This window comes from Rhinoderma darwinii, chromosome 12 (assembly GCF_050947455.1).
Source record: "Rhinoderma darwinii isolate aRhiDar2 chromosome 12, aRhiDar2.hap1, whole genome shotgun sequence".
Taxonomy (NCBI): domain Eukaryota; kingdom Metazoa; phylum Chordata; class Amphibia; order Anura; family Rhinodermatidae; genus Rhinoderma; species Rhinoderma darwinii.
This window is the reverse complement of record NC_134698.1, coordinates 14,750,701-14,762,725: the sequence shown is the minus strand read 5'-3', so window position 1 is coordinate 14,762,725 and position 12,025 is coordinate 14,750,701. Positions and strand designations below refer to the sequence as shown.

Here is a 12,025-nt window from a genome sequence, read left to right as displayed (position 1 = left end):
GCTGGCGTCAAGCCCTAAATATCGCCGCGGCATCACTTCAAGAGTTAAAAGAGCCTTTAATTCCACCCCCAACAGCGGCAGCGGCGACACTTCCAATTATGTCATCTATCAGGAGAAATTGACAGGCTATAAAACTATTTCCTCTTGTAAACAGCAGGAAAAAAAACAAAAAAAAATAAAAAACATTTCCTTTTCCTGGAGTTGGATTCCTATGATGTTCGTCCTCGGCTGTCAGTCACCCTGAGCGATTACATTACCGGAGGGGTTTGCAGAAGACTTCAGAGCAATGCGCTGCAGCCCCCCCCCCCTCTGGCAGCATAAGGGGCGAGCAGGGAAGCAATAAGAAACGATGCGGCCTTCATATAACACACAACCATTGAGAAGCATCATAGACGGCACTCATAACGCCCTTGTAGAGCAGGGGTTAATAAACGCAGATTAGATAGATAGATGACAGACAGACAGACAGACAGACAGATATGAGATAGATAGATAGATAGATAGATAGATAGATAGATAGATAGATAGATAGATAGATAGATAGATAGATAGATAGATAGATAGATAGATAGATAGATAGATAGATAGACAGACCACAATCTCACTCTCCATTAGTAATAACTCTCAGCATCTTTTTGGATACATTTATATTGCTGACGTAGGTGTTACCGTCCAAATACAAAGTGACAAGTCAGGATGTTTAATCTCGTTCAGCCACTTATGGTTTGCCGAAGAAAAAATGTCCTACACCCGGAGGCGCCCGTTTTCCACATTAAGCACTGGACAGGACACAGACAGTGGATATACATTTATGAAAACACGCCCAAGGTGCTTTGCAAATCAGAGGCGTCACAGCCCCCCCAAGTATCACATGGCGTTATGGCGCAGGGTCCTCTAACGTGGCAATGAGGGGCCATTGGACCGGAGACACCAGGACGCTACTACAAGCTCAGCACCGCCTATAGTTGGGGGCCGGCATGCTGCCTGCAGTTGGGTCAAATTGTGAACACAAACATTGGCCTTTTCATTTTATATTTCATACGTCCTATTTCTACTTGGCGGTAGGTAGGTGTTATGAGCAGCGGGTTGTGGACCCATTGGGCTACTCCACCTGTTTGATTTATGGTCACCTCTAAGGGCATTATCAAAGTAGCCCCCCAGTCTTCACCATATAACCCCCATACAGGGATCTAGACTTTGCTGCAGGGAGACTACCAGGTCGCTACCTCTTGAGGTGGTCCCGGTGTGAGTAGCGGCTGGCACAGTGGACCAGGATACAACAAGGGTACAGGCACTGGCAGATGATAGCGGAATGTAGACTGATGGTGGGTAACAGGATACGGACTGGTAGCAGGGCGCCGGCTGGCACCAGGTAGCAGGGCACCGGCTGGACCAAAGTTGCTCAGGCAGGTTGTGTACGGTGAAGCAGACTAACATACATGGCGATTGACAGGGATTGGCTACGGGAGGATTTGGGTACGTGCGCTGGCCCTTAAAGATGCAGGAAGTGAGCGCGCGCCCTACGGACAGAACCGGCAGCAGAAGTTAGTACACGTGAACGGCAGAGTGGAGATCCAGGGACCGTACAGCGGTAGTTACTGTATGTTTTTCGTCCTAGTTCCTCTGCCCTTTGGATTCTACATTGGTTTACTGGGTTGTCTCGACAAACACCACATCAGCGCTGCAGTGCCAGCCGACCCGGCCCCACTTACTGACCATTGTTTGAAGCCAGGAAGCTCATTCGGAAACATCACTTTAGAAAGTCACGCTGCCTGCCAGCCTATAAATAACGCATTTAGTGGTAACCCTACAAAAATGTCCATGCCAGAAAGGAAACCACATATTTCATTTAGGAATGATTGATATCATCTTCAACAAAAACATCACACACCAAAGCACCAAAAATAAATACTTCAGCAATTTTACCTATGAAGTGAAAATGTTTTATTTGATTTTAACCAACGTTTAAATAGATTTTTCTTAAAAAATATGTTTTTCAAGATACAGCTTGTATGTATCCGGTCTACATAGAAGCTGCATCATTCCGTCAAAGCCAATTCCGTCAGGTCAGTACTGCCGGCACGGCTGACACGCAGGATCCAGCTGGTAACAATCCCATCGAAGTTCATGAATTTAGATGTGATCATTATTAGCTGAATCCTGCGCTCCTAGCTTTAGAAACCCAAGAAATTGGGATCACAATGTACAGCAGGACTTCTCTCTTTTTCTGGTGGAGGCCGGACATCACCACCAGTGGTCGAAGTCCACGTCAAAATTAAATATGTATTTCAATAAAAGGGGGTCTCCGGGACTTTTATCCTCAGTGGCGGTCCAACTCCTGGCACGCCCACCGATCAGCTGATTGATGGGGACGTGGCATTGATCACAACGGCATCACCACAGTTTACAGGCCGGGCACCGTAGACTTCCGTAGTGGCTATGCCTTTTATTGCAGTTCTGTCTGTATTTAAGTAAATGGGACTGAGCTGCAATCCCAGCCGCAGCCACTACAGATATGTACGGCGCTGTGCCTGGGAAACATTAAAGGCGCTGCGCCATTCATCGCCACAGCCCTTTAAGTCAGCTGATCAGCGATGCCCCCCAGAATTGGACCCTTACTGATCTTATATCCAAAAGGGTAGGCCATTAGTTGCAAAACCGGGAACGATCTGTACAGTAAAATATTCCGCCCACCCTGAAACTTGGGACAGGAAGGATTACATTCAAGGGGTTTTCTGCGATAAGCACAAAATATATATATATTTATTTTTTTTTAACCAGAAACAGCGCCGTTCCTCTCCATAGGCTGTGTCTGGTACTGCAACTCAGTCCTATTCAAATGAAGAGAATGTGTACCGCGGACACACACAAGCTCAGAGGAGTATGCCGTCTATAATCCGTAAAAGATTGTTCAAGAAGGAAAACCGTACGTAAAATTGCTCTGATCATGACAAAATTAAGGATAATCCAGCAGTCTTTGGATCGCCCCATACATAAATTCAGCCAGTAGTCGCTATACGTTATGACTTACAATTTAATAAAAAGGGTTGAAGATGTCAATTGTGGCCAGGTCCTAGATCAAGTGGGACTAACAAGTAGTCATTTTCTGCAGGTCCGTGGAGGATTACACAGCACCGTCTGGGGGACGTCCATTAAATGGACACATGTCCCTGATCGTACCAGATGCCTCCGCTCTAAGCTTCGGCTGATAGAGGTGGGGGGGGGGGGGTACCAAAAAGAAGCCCCCCGTGACTATTGAGAATACCGTAATAGTACCCTTTAAGAGAACTTTTCCGATCTCATTTAATTAGGTCCAGACCAAAAGCTTAATTTTTGTCACGGACCGCAGAATAACAGAACGGCACAAACACTGGGTAAGATCCTGTTACTAGTCGATCAGTCATGCCTTTCATAGAGGACAATTATAAAAATCCTGGATAACTTCGCTCCCGCTACCTTCTGGGACGCGTGCTTATCTTTTTTGTTCTGAAATCCCCGAAACTAGTGGAGGCGAACGGTGCTGGGGATTTTGCCATTCTCCTGCATGAAGGACGGACAGTATAACGGATGCCCGTAGGGAGAATGTTTTTTTGGCATAGCCGGTATATTCAATCACATTCTAACTAAAGTTGCTATTATATCCAATCACACATCAGAACTGAATGAGAAAAAAGGAAAAAGTTTCTCCTGTATCTGCAGTGAAGTGCCTTTAATGAACCCCTCAGAGAGTTGGTGAGGGTTCGAGCACGGAGACCCCCATCAATCGCTAAAACCGATCGACTTTCCTCGGAGCGGTGTACGGGCTCCACAGAAAGTCTATGAGCCTGTACACCGCTCGCTCGCTTTCCGAAGAAAGCCGATCGGAAACTAAGCTGCGCAAACGGTGGGGGTCTCAGTGCTCGGACCCCTCCGATCGAAACTTCTGACATGTCACAAGTTTGCTAAAAGTTTAGTTACACTTTAATATAGAGGAGGGTCCCACATTCAGAACCTTCATCTATTAGCCAGAACCATACTCAATTGAATCCAGCATGTCCATGACATCCAATTAATTTCAATGCTTCATTTGCCCTGTAGTGGGCGCTGTATGGGAATTAAACAGAGGTTTTCCCAAATGCCATAAAACAATAAAAAAATAGGCATTACTCACCGGATAGATCCCCCGGCATTCCATCCACTTCTGTGCTCGGCGCCAAGCTTTGTTGACCGCGCTGACGTGCCCATATAACCACACGATCACTGCTGCCAAATACTGGCCTTAGTGGTATATAGCATGAGACCTCTAAAGGGCAGTGATTGGCTGCAGTGATCATGTTGGTATACGGGCACGTCATTGCTGCAGCACGGTCAACTGCAGCGGGGAGAAACGGAGCAGCTGCGTTGGAACACCGGGGAGGGGGATCGGTCATGGCTCTTATATTGTTTTATGGCATTTCTCCCCTTTTTTCAAATATTTACCCCTTTAACGTCAAGTTTCCTACAGGTTACAGCAGCGGGTCACTCCGATCAACTTATCCTTGGGGGACCTGACTAACAAAAACATCATCCAATGCAGTCAACTTTTTTTTAATATATTCGAGACATCTGCATAATTTTGTTAGGACAAACAGAACATTTGGCAACTTTGTAAAAACTACAATGGGGGGGGGGGGGGGTCTTTTTTTTTTTTTAAACTGAAAAATACCCATAGGAGATGGTGAGGAGTCATGACTGCATGGGATTTCATCGTTTCTTATGGGGATGAACTGATGTGGCCCTTCTTGCAGTAGCTCTCCACTCGGGACTCCCCTCTAATAACTCAGTATGGCCTATCGGAAATCAGATTTTGTAAGTCACCGAGTCACTATTTGAGTCTTTACATTTTTATTTTTTTTTGCTCGTCACAGCCGTGGTCGCGGACCACGGCCATTCCTTACCTGGCGACTCACGTGACCACAGTCCATTGACTTCCTGCCTGCGTCTCCCTACTAGGAGACGCCAGCACTCGCGGGCGGCCGGCCCTGCTCTTCCTAAGGTGTGCGTGCTCGGCCCCGGCCTTAAAGGGCCAAAGCCACACATGTTAAAAGTTCTCTAATTAACCTCTGTCCATCCTGGACTATAAGAAGGGCTCCACCCTTGCACTCCCTGCCTGAGCGTTGTTGTAATTTACCCATGTGTCTTTCAAATGGTCCCTTAGTGGTTTCCTGCTCCCAGTGCTCCAGTGTCCTGCCTCCTATATCCTGTATCCCGTGCTGTGCCTTGCTCCCGAGCCTGTATAGTACCTGAGCCATGCCTTGCCTCGGCTACTAGAATACTCCACATCTGCTGTTGTCTGTCATCCCGGATACCATCCACCACATCTGGCGCAACCCACCACCTCCAGCCCCATCTGTGCCAGAGCCCTTGCCGCCATCCAGACTATCCCAGGTACCCTTGTGCTACACTCCTATCATAGACTTTGTGCGTACACGGAGTTGGTCAGCTGCCTCTACGCTACGGCGGAGCGGCATAGTGGGTCCACATAACCCTAGATCGTGACACCGCTCTATATACAAGTCAATGGAAAGCCACATTTCTATCCTATGAGAGTAGCCATTCACACTGGTTATAAAGATGATTCTAAGCTTCCTGCAATGTATCCCAGCTGTATTGTATCCATCTTACTGAGCAGCGTAAGAAATTCCTATGGCCACGGCGGGAAAAAAAATTAAAAATACACCCCCCCCCCAAGGGTAAGGCCCCATGAAACGGCCCTGACACGGTCACGACGCTTTATTGCAGGTAAAACGGCCGATCACCAGCAAAATCGTGCGCCCATAAAAAAGGTGTATTAATTAATTGCCGGATGATTTTGCAAATAAAGGGACATTTTACCCGCATTGACGCGCGACCATTTACATGGTGTTTGACAGCCGTGCCGAACATGTTTTTTTTGGCCGCGTCGCGACCGTCTTAGGGCCGCTTTGTGTGGCTTACCCTCAATCTGTTGGGACGCTATTTTGGTGCTGACATCTCGCGGGCAAACCAATTTCGCCCCCCGTGATAGAGTGCGGCTGAAACCTCTGATCCTCGCCATTTAACCCCTTCTATGCCGCGGTCAATATTAACCAAAGAATAGAAGAGATGGATCAATGGGAGGTTGCGAAGAGTCCATTAAAGGGTCCTAGGGCTGTCCATTAGTATAGTCCGTCACTCGGGGATACTTATGTATGACCTAGCAACTGTGTGTGTATTTAAGGGCCTGTTCACAGCAGCGTTGGGCTTCCGTTCACGGGTTCCGTTAGACCTTAGGAACCGATGAACGGAAAGCCAAACGGAAACCGTAGCCTCTGTTTGCATTACCATTGATTTCAATAGTAATGCTTCCGTTGTAATTGGTTTTGGTTAGTCTCCGTTCCGTAAGTTTTTTGTTTGTTCAGTAGAAACAATTGTGTAGTCGACCACGTTATTGTTCTCACAAAAAAAACACAAAAAACTCGTGGAACGGAATGAAACATAAACCATTTGCAACGGAATCATTACCATTGAAATCAATAGTAATGCAAACAGAGGCTATGGTTTCCGTTTGGCTTTCCGTTCATGGGAACCTCCGACGGAAAGGTTTAACGGAACCCGTTAACGGAAGGGTCACGCAGATGTGAACACAGCCAAACATACACCGTATAATATGGTAGCATACTACAAAGGAAAAAAATAAAAAATCTATTAAAAGATCCCTTTACGGGATGAAAAAAAAATACTGTTAACACACTTTTTTACTATAAAGAAATTTTATTAAAAATGTATTGGAAGACAGCAAATAAGGGCCTGTTCACACCTGCATCAGTGTCTCATTGCCTCTCCATCAGAGGAGAAGAGAAACAAAAATACCGGAAGGGCCGATTCCGTTGTACGATGGACAGCCTCGGAACCCCCATGACTTTAATGGGTTCTGTCGGGTTTCCTTCATGGTGTCCTTGGTTTTACCGGAAACAAAGGCGAAACATGATGCGCCATTGTTTCGGGTATTTTTGTTCGGATCGGACTGTGACGGAGGCCCAAGACAGAGCCTCCAATGCAGATGTGAATAGGCCCGAATATATTTGGTATCCTCATAACCATAATGACCTGTACAAATTTTTTTTGACAATATGGTAAACCGCATAAAAACTTTAAATTAGGGCAAAATAGTTTTTTTAATCTACATTTCTAACAATGAAAACATAAAAAAATATTATGGGTCCTGAAGGAATTGGCTGGGATTCAGACATATATATTTACATGAGACTTTTTTTATTTTTGCTGCAATTTTTGTAATCACAGCAAAATGACAACATTTTTGTAAAAAAGCTGCAAAAATCACAGCAATATAAAAAAAAAAAAAAAAAAAAAATTTTTTTTAACAAAACTTCAAAAAAAGTGTCATGTATATAATACACCCTTATTGGTTCGTATTCCTTGGTTCTGTGCGGTGACTAGACCGGAGTGACATTGTGTCCGCAGGCACGTAACATCCTGCAGCAGCTCTTGGACGTTACGATGGAGGCCATGACATCACACAAGACTGTGATACCCGGGGCGGGGGACAGATGAAAGCTCTCACACTGCGTTTGAATTGACCCTCAGCTATATATGTCGGGAGGATTATACAATCCATCCCTCTCCCATAGGCTCCCATGATAAAAAACTTACACTGCGCGGTATACGATTTTTTACTAGACGCTCTGTATGGAATAGCCCAGCAAACTGAGGCAGAAAAAGTCTATAGTCCGAGGGAGGCTAAAGGGCCAATTTTTTGGCTTCCATCGGGTTAATGGGGGTCTATGGATATATTTGATATACGAGCTTTGCGGTGAACGGGCACTGCAAACGCATATGAAAAAGTTGTTTCTTCCAGTGTTTTTGTAAATACCCCTGGACGACCGTGAATAGATAACGAGGAGGGGTGCGCGGTTGCGTAGCCCACAATGGTGCGTCATCTCCCAGAGAACGTAGGCCCCATAAACATCAAACGACTACAGAAAATAGAGCGTACGGGCAACTTGGCCCACGTCTGACAGCCCCGTCACATATAACTGAACGAGGTCACGTCGTCTGGGTGTACGACCGTAGCGAAACCTGGCGTGCAGCTGTAGACTTCCAAGTGATATAAAAACTGAAAAAGAGAGGACTGGCATGCAAATTCCCGCAGCGGAAAATAAATAGAAAAGGGTTCGAGCTTTCTTTATTATGATGGAAAAACCACAACGAGGTTATAGTCATTGTAATGTGAAGCAATAATACCCCACATAACGTCTGTCACTGGAAATACTGAGACAATAAACCCCTCATGTACTTATCACATCCGTCACCTATGTTACAGCGCGTTATGAGGGAGCCCTCATCAATGTATCGGGAGTACGGGCTCAATAGAAAGTCTATGAGCCCCTACTCTTTCTGGAAAAAGCTGAACAGAATCAAAGCGGCTGAGCGCTCCTGTTGCTTCGTTTTAGCGATTGGTGGGGGTCGGACCCCCACTAAACAAAACTTCTTAAGTTTGTTGAATGTTTAGTTGCCCTTTAAATGGGTTGTCGGTTCTTTGACATTGCGCCTCACTATAGCTCTGTCCCGTTCAATATATTGGACGGAGCTGTAATACCAGGCACAGACACTTCTTTAACTGTGGAGCTGTGCAGTACGGAGCACGTAAACAATTAAAGGGACACTGACGTGGGCGCGCAGCAGTCCCTTCAAATAGCTGATCGGCAGGGGTGCCCAATGTCCCCACTGATCGAATATTGATAGCCCATCACAAGGATAAGCCATCAATTTAACCCCTGCAGATTTTGATGTAGAAATTTGGGTGCCTAAAAATTAGTTCCACAAAATCTGCCACGTGTGCACAGGGCCTTAACCCCTTCCCAACATCCGCCAGAAGCTGGGAGGGAAAGTATGGATCGGGCTGAGCCCGCTCCATAGTCACGGGTGTTGGATGTATGTTACAGCTGACGCTTCATTGCAGCAGGAAGGATCGTAGATTACTACGATCCCACTTGTTTAACCCCTTTGATGCCACAGTCAATAGCAGCTAAACTGTTAAAAAAAAAAACAGCCCCTTCACGATCTCTGGGTGCCGATGGTTGTCTAATGAAGGCCCCCCACGTCTGCCATCTTTGTGCTCCTATTAGCCCTGGTTCAATTACCGTAGGAGGACTAATAAAAATAAAAAAAAGCAATAGACCGTTAAATAGTATAAAATATTAAAAAGTAAAAAAACAAAACCTTTTCCCATTTTCCTCCAAAAATAATGTAAAGAAAAAAAATGAGCACAACTGGTGATGCCGCATCTGTAAAAGTCTGGACTATTACCAAATAACATTATTTAACCCACATGGAGGATAACGTAAAAAAAATGTCAACAAAACTTGCGCCACATTTCAATAACGCCAGCAGATTTCAAATAGATTTTTGATGCAGTTTATGTTGCCAGAAAAAAATATAAGTGTGCGACTACAACCTTAAAGGGGATGTCCGGACATTTCTTATATTATTGGCCTGTCTTTAGGAAAGGTCATCAATCTCAGATCGGTGGGGGTCCGACTTCCGGCAAACTTGCCGATTAGCTGCCACTTCAGTGTTTACCAGGCACAGAGCCGTGAACATCTGTAGTGGCTGTGCCTGGGATTGCAACTCAGTCCTATTAATTTGAATAGAACAGAACCTGCAATCCCAGGCACAGCCACTGCGGATGCGTGCGAACGCCACAGCCCCATCAATCAGCAGATCAACGGGTGTACCGGAAGTCTAACCCCCACCGATTTGATATTGAGCTATTCGAAGGGTAGGCCGTGAATAAACAAAAAGCCTGGACAACCCCTTTAAGGCTGTAGTCGCACCTTCGAGTTTGTGTACCGTTCACCACGCAGTTTCGACAAGGTTTTTGAGCTCATCTGCTGGGGTCTCCCTGCAATTTTTTCGTAAAAATTCGAAAAACAAAAAGTTTGTCAAAATAAAAAACAAAAAACAACACATAAGGCCTTATGAACGCTGCCGCGCTCATAATCACGCTCTGCGATTACGTACACGGCCAGCCACCCGCATTTACCGCCCGTGCCCCCATGGGAGAGCGGACAGTAAAAAGCAAAAGATAGGACATCTCCTATCTTCTGCGGAAGCTTTCTACGGCCCGGAGACCTTCCCCCGGATATACAGGAAGGAGGCCGTGGTCAATAAAAGGGCATTTGTCCGTAATTGCGGACCGTAATTACAAATCCTATGGTCGGGCGCACGGGCCCTCGACCTGCACGTGGGAATGGCTACGGTTTCCCTGCCTTAAACTTTTTGGAAATTCGAAAAAAGGGACAGAATTAAAAATTTTGCTCAAAAATAATAGTTGGCATCATGAGAAAAATCATCTGGTGGCATCGCCACTTGTCTAAAGTTAAACGACTGCCCTGCAAGAAAGAGCGGACGGCGCGGTGGGGGGGGGGGGGAGTAGAGAAGCGTCCTCTTATCACATAGACGATTAGTTGCAAAAATTTCTACGACTGTCCCAAATTTTGCAAAAATCCATGTACCTGCTGCCAAACCCCCACTATTTAGATGCATGGATTTTTTTCAACCAATCTGCTGCGTGTGAACACTCCCTTAAAGATATTATTCAGCCATCACTAACGAAGAGCTGGACCGCAGATCAATACGCCATTCCGGACTCCGGGAGAGAAGGATGAAGGGAGCCGGGGATGTAGTCGTATTGGCCGACACTCGGAACCAAGACACCACTACATAAGATCAGACCGGACAAGGGATTGTTTTTGTTTTTTTTGGCTGGTGCCAATATTAAACATATACCCGTACCAACGACCGAGCAGGCGATATTATACGTCAGCGTTAAAGGGACGGTCTGTAGGGTTTAGTCGCACTAGGCTGGACCATAGGACCGACCTCAGGTTGCTTCCTTCCAGGATCACAGGGATGACGCGTGTTTGACCCAAGAAGCGATGGAGGAGCGCAGCACGCAGTAAAGCAGAACAACATGTGTAATGTACAGAGCAGAACGTACACAGTCATTGCAGCCAACACAACTCTGCTATTCCAGCGTCAGACCACCACACAACACAAGATCCAGCGACGACAAACACACTGGAAGGAAAAGCAGAAGGATGCCGGGGTCACCACCGCGCCGGCGTCACACGGACCTCTTCAAACATCAATCCATACGCTGAACTCCCCTAGAATGGCGCGAGGACACCTGAAATATTGTCGCCATTGGCACGCAGCTTATTTACGTAGAACGATGACGTTGTTAAATAACTACCGGCACTTTTCGGGCAGCGATTTACCAAAGAAATACGGAAACAAAAAACGCAGATCAGGCGCATAAGAGTTACGTAGACGGAGTCGTATTCTTTACCAGTCATGTGACCTACAGCGCAGACGGAGAGCGAAAGCGACAATTTTAAGCATCGCTCCAGTTCCCAGCAGTGACAGTGGTGATACATGGGCACCACTATCCGTGCCCACACCATGGCATCAGTGAGCAGCACCGGCTCCATACTCTCTTACCCTATAGACATACATCTGCCCCGCTACTGATGACAATACACAGCCACATCTATATACACCCAGACACAGCCGGTGTACAGGGGCCACCTACCGTGGGTGCTGACACTGTCTGCGGGGAACTTGCAGCCAAAATCCAAAATCAGCGAGGTTTACATTGCAGCCGGGAGAACCTCCACCCAGTGCCCGGCACCTCCGGGTGGTGAACGGAACGACACAAGCACCGGGAAGAGGAGAAGGAGGAGAAGGAGGTGGGAGCAGGCGGGGAGAGGATGCAACACGCATGCGCAGACTGCTGAGCGAGCAACGGGGGCGATACGGATGGGCGGGGGGGACAAATTCAGCAGCCTGCAACACCCCCCTGAGCCAGTAACTACACAGGATCTGAGCGCACATCAGTGTGTCCCTGTATACTGTCTACATACATGACGGCACAGGGGTATACAGCTACAGGGACACTCATGTACATGATATACAGTGTATGTGCGGTGTTATACTGAGGTATATTATACAGTGTATGTACAGT

General features: G+C 46.5%; 1 protein-coding gene across 1 annotated transcript in view; it reads right to left on the bottom strand.

Moving 5' to 3' along the window:
• Positions 1-11,766, bottom strand: part of FUT8 (fucosyltransferase 8) — a 158,361-nt gene extending 146,595 nt beyond the window's left edge. The window contains exon 1 of the mRNA XM_075844904.1: positions 11,594-11,766. The gene's annotated coding sequence lies outside the window, so the exon portion shown is untranslated. The remainder of the gene's footprint in view (positions 1-11,593) is intronic.
• Between the last annotated feature and the right edge of the window lie 259 nt (positions 11,767-12,025).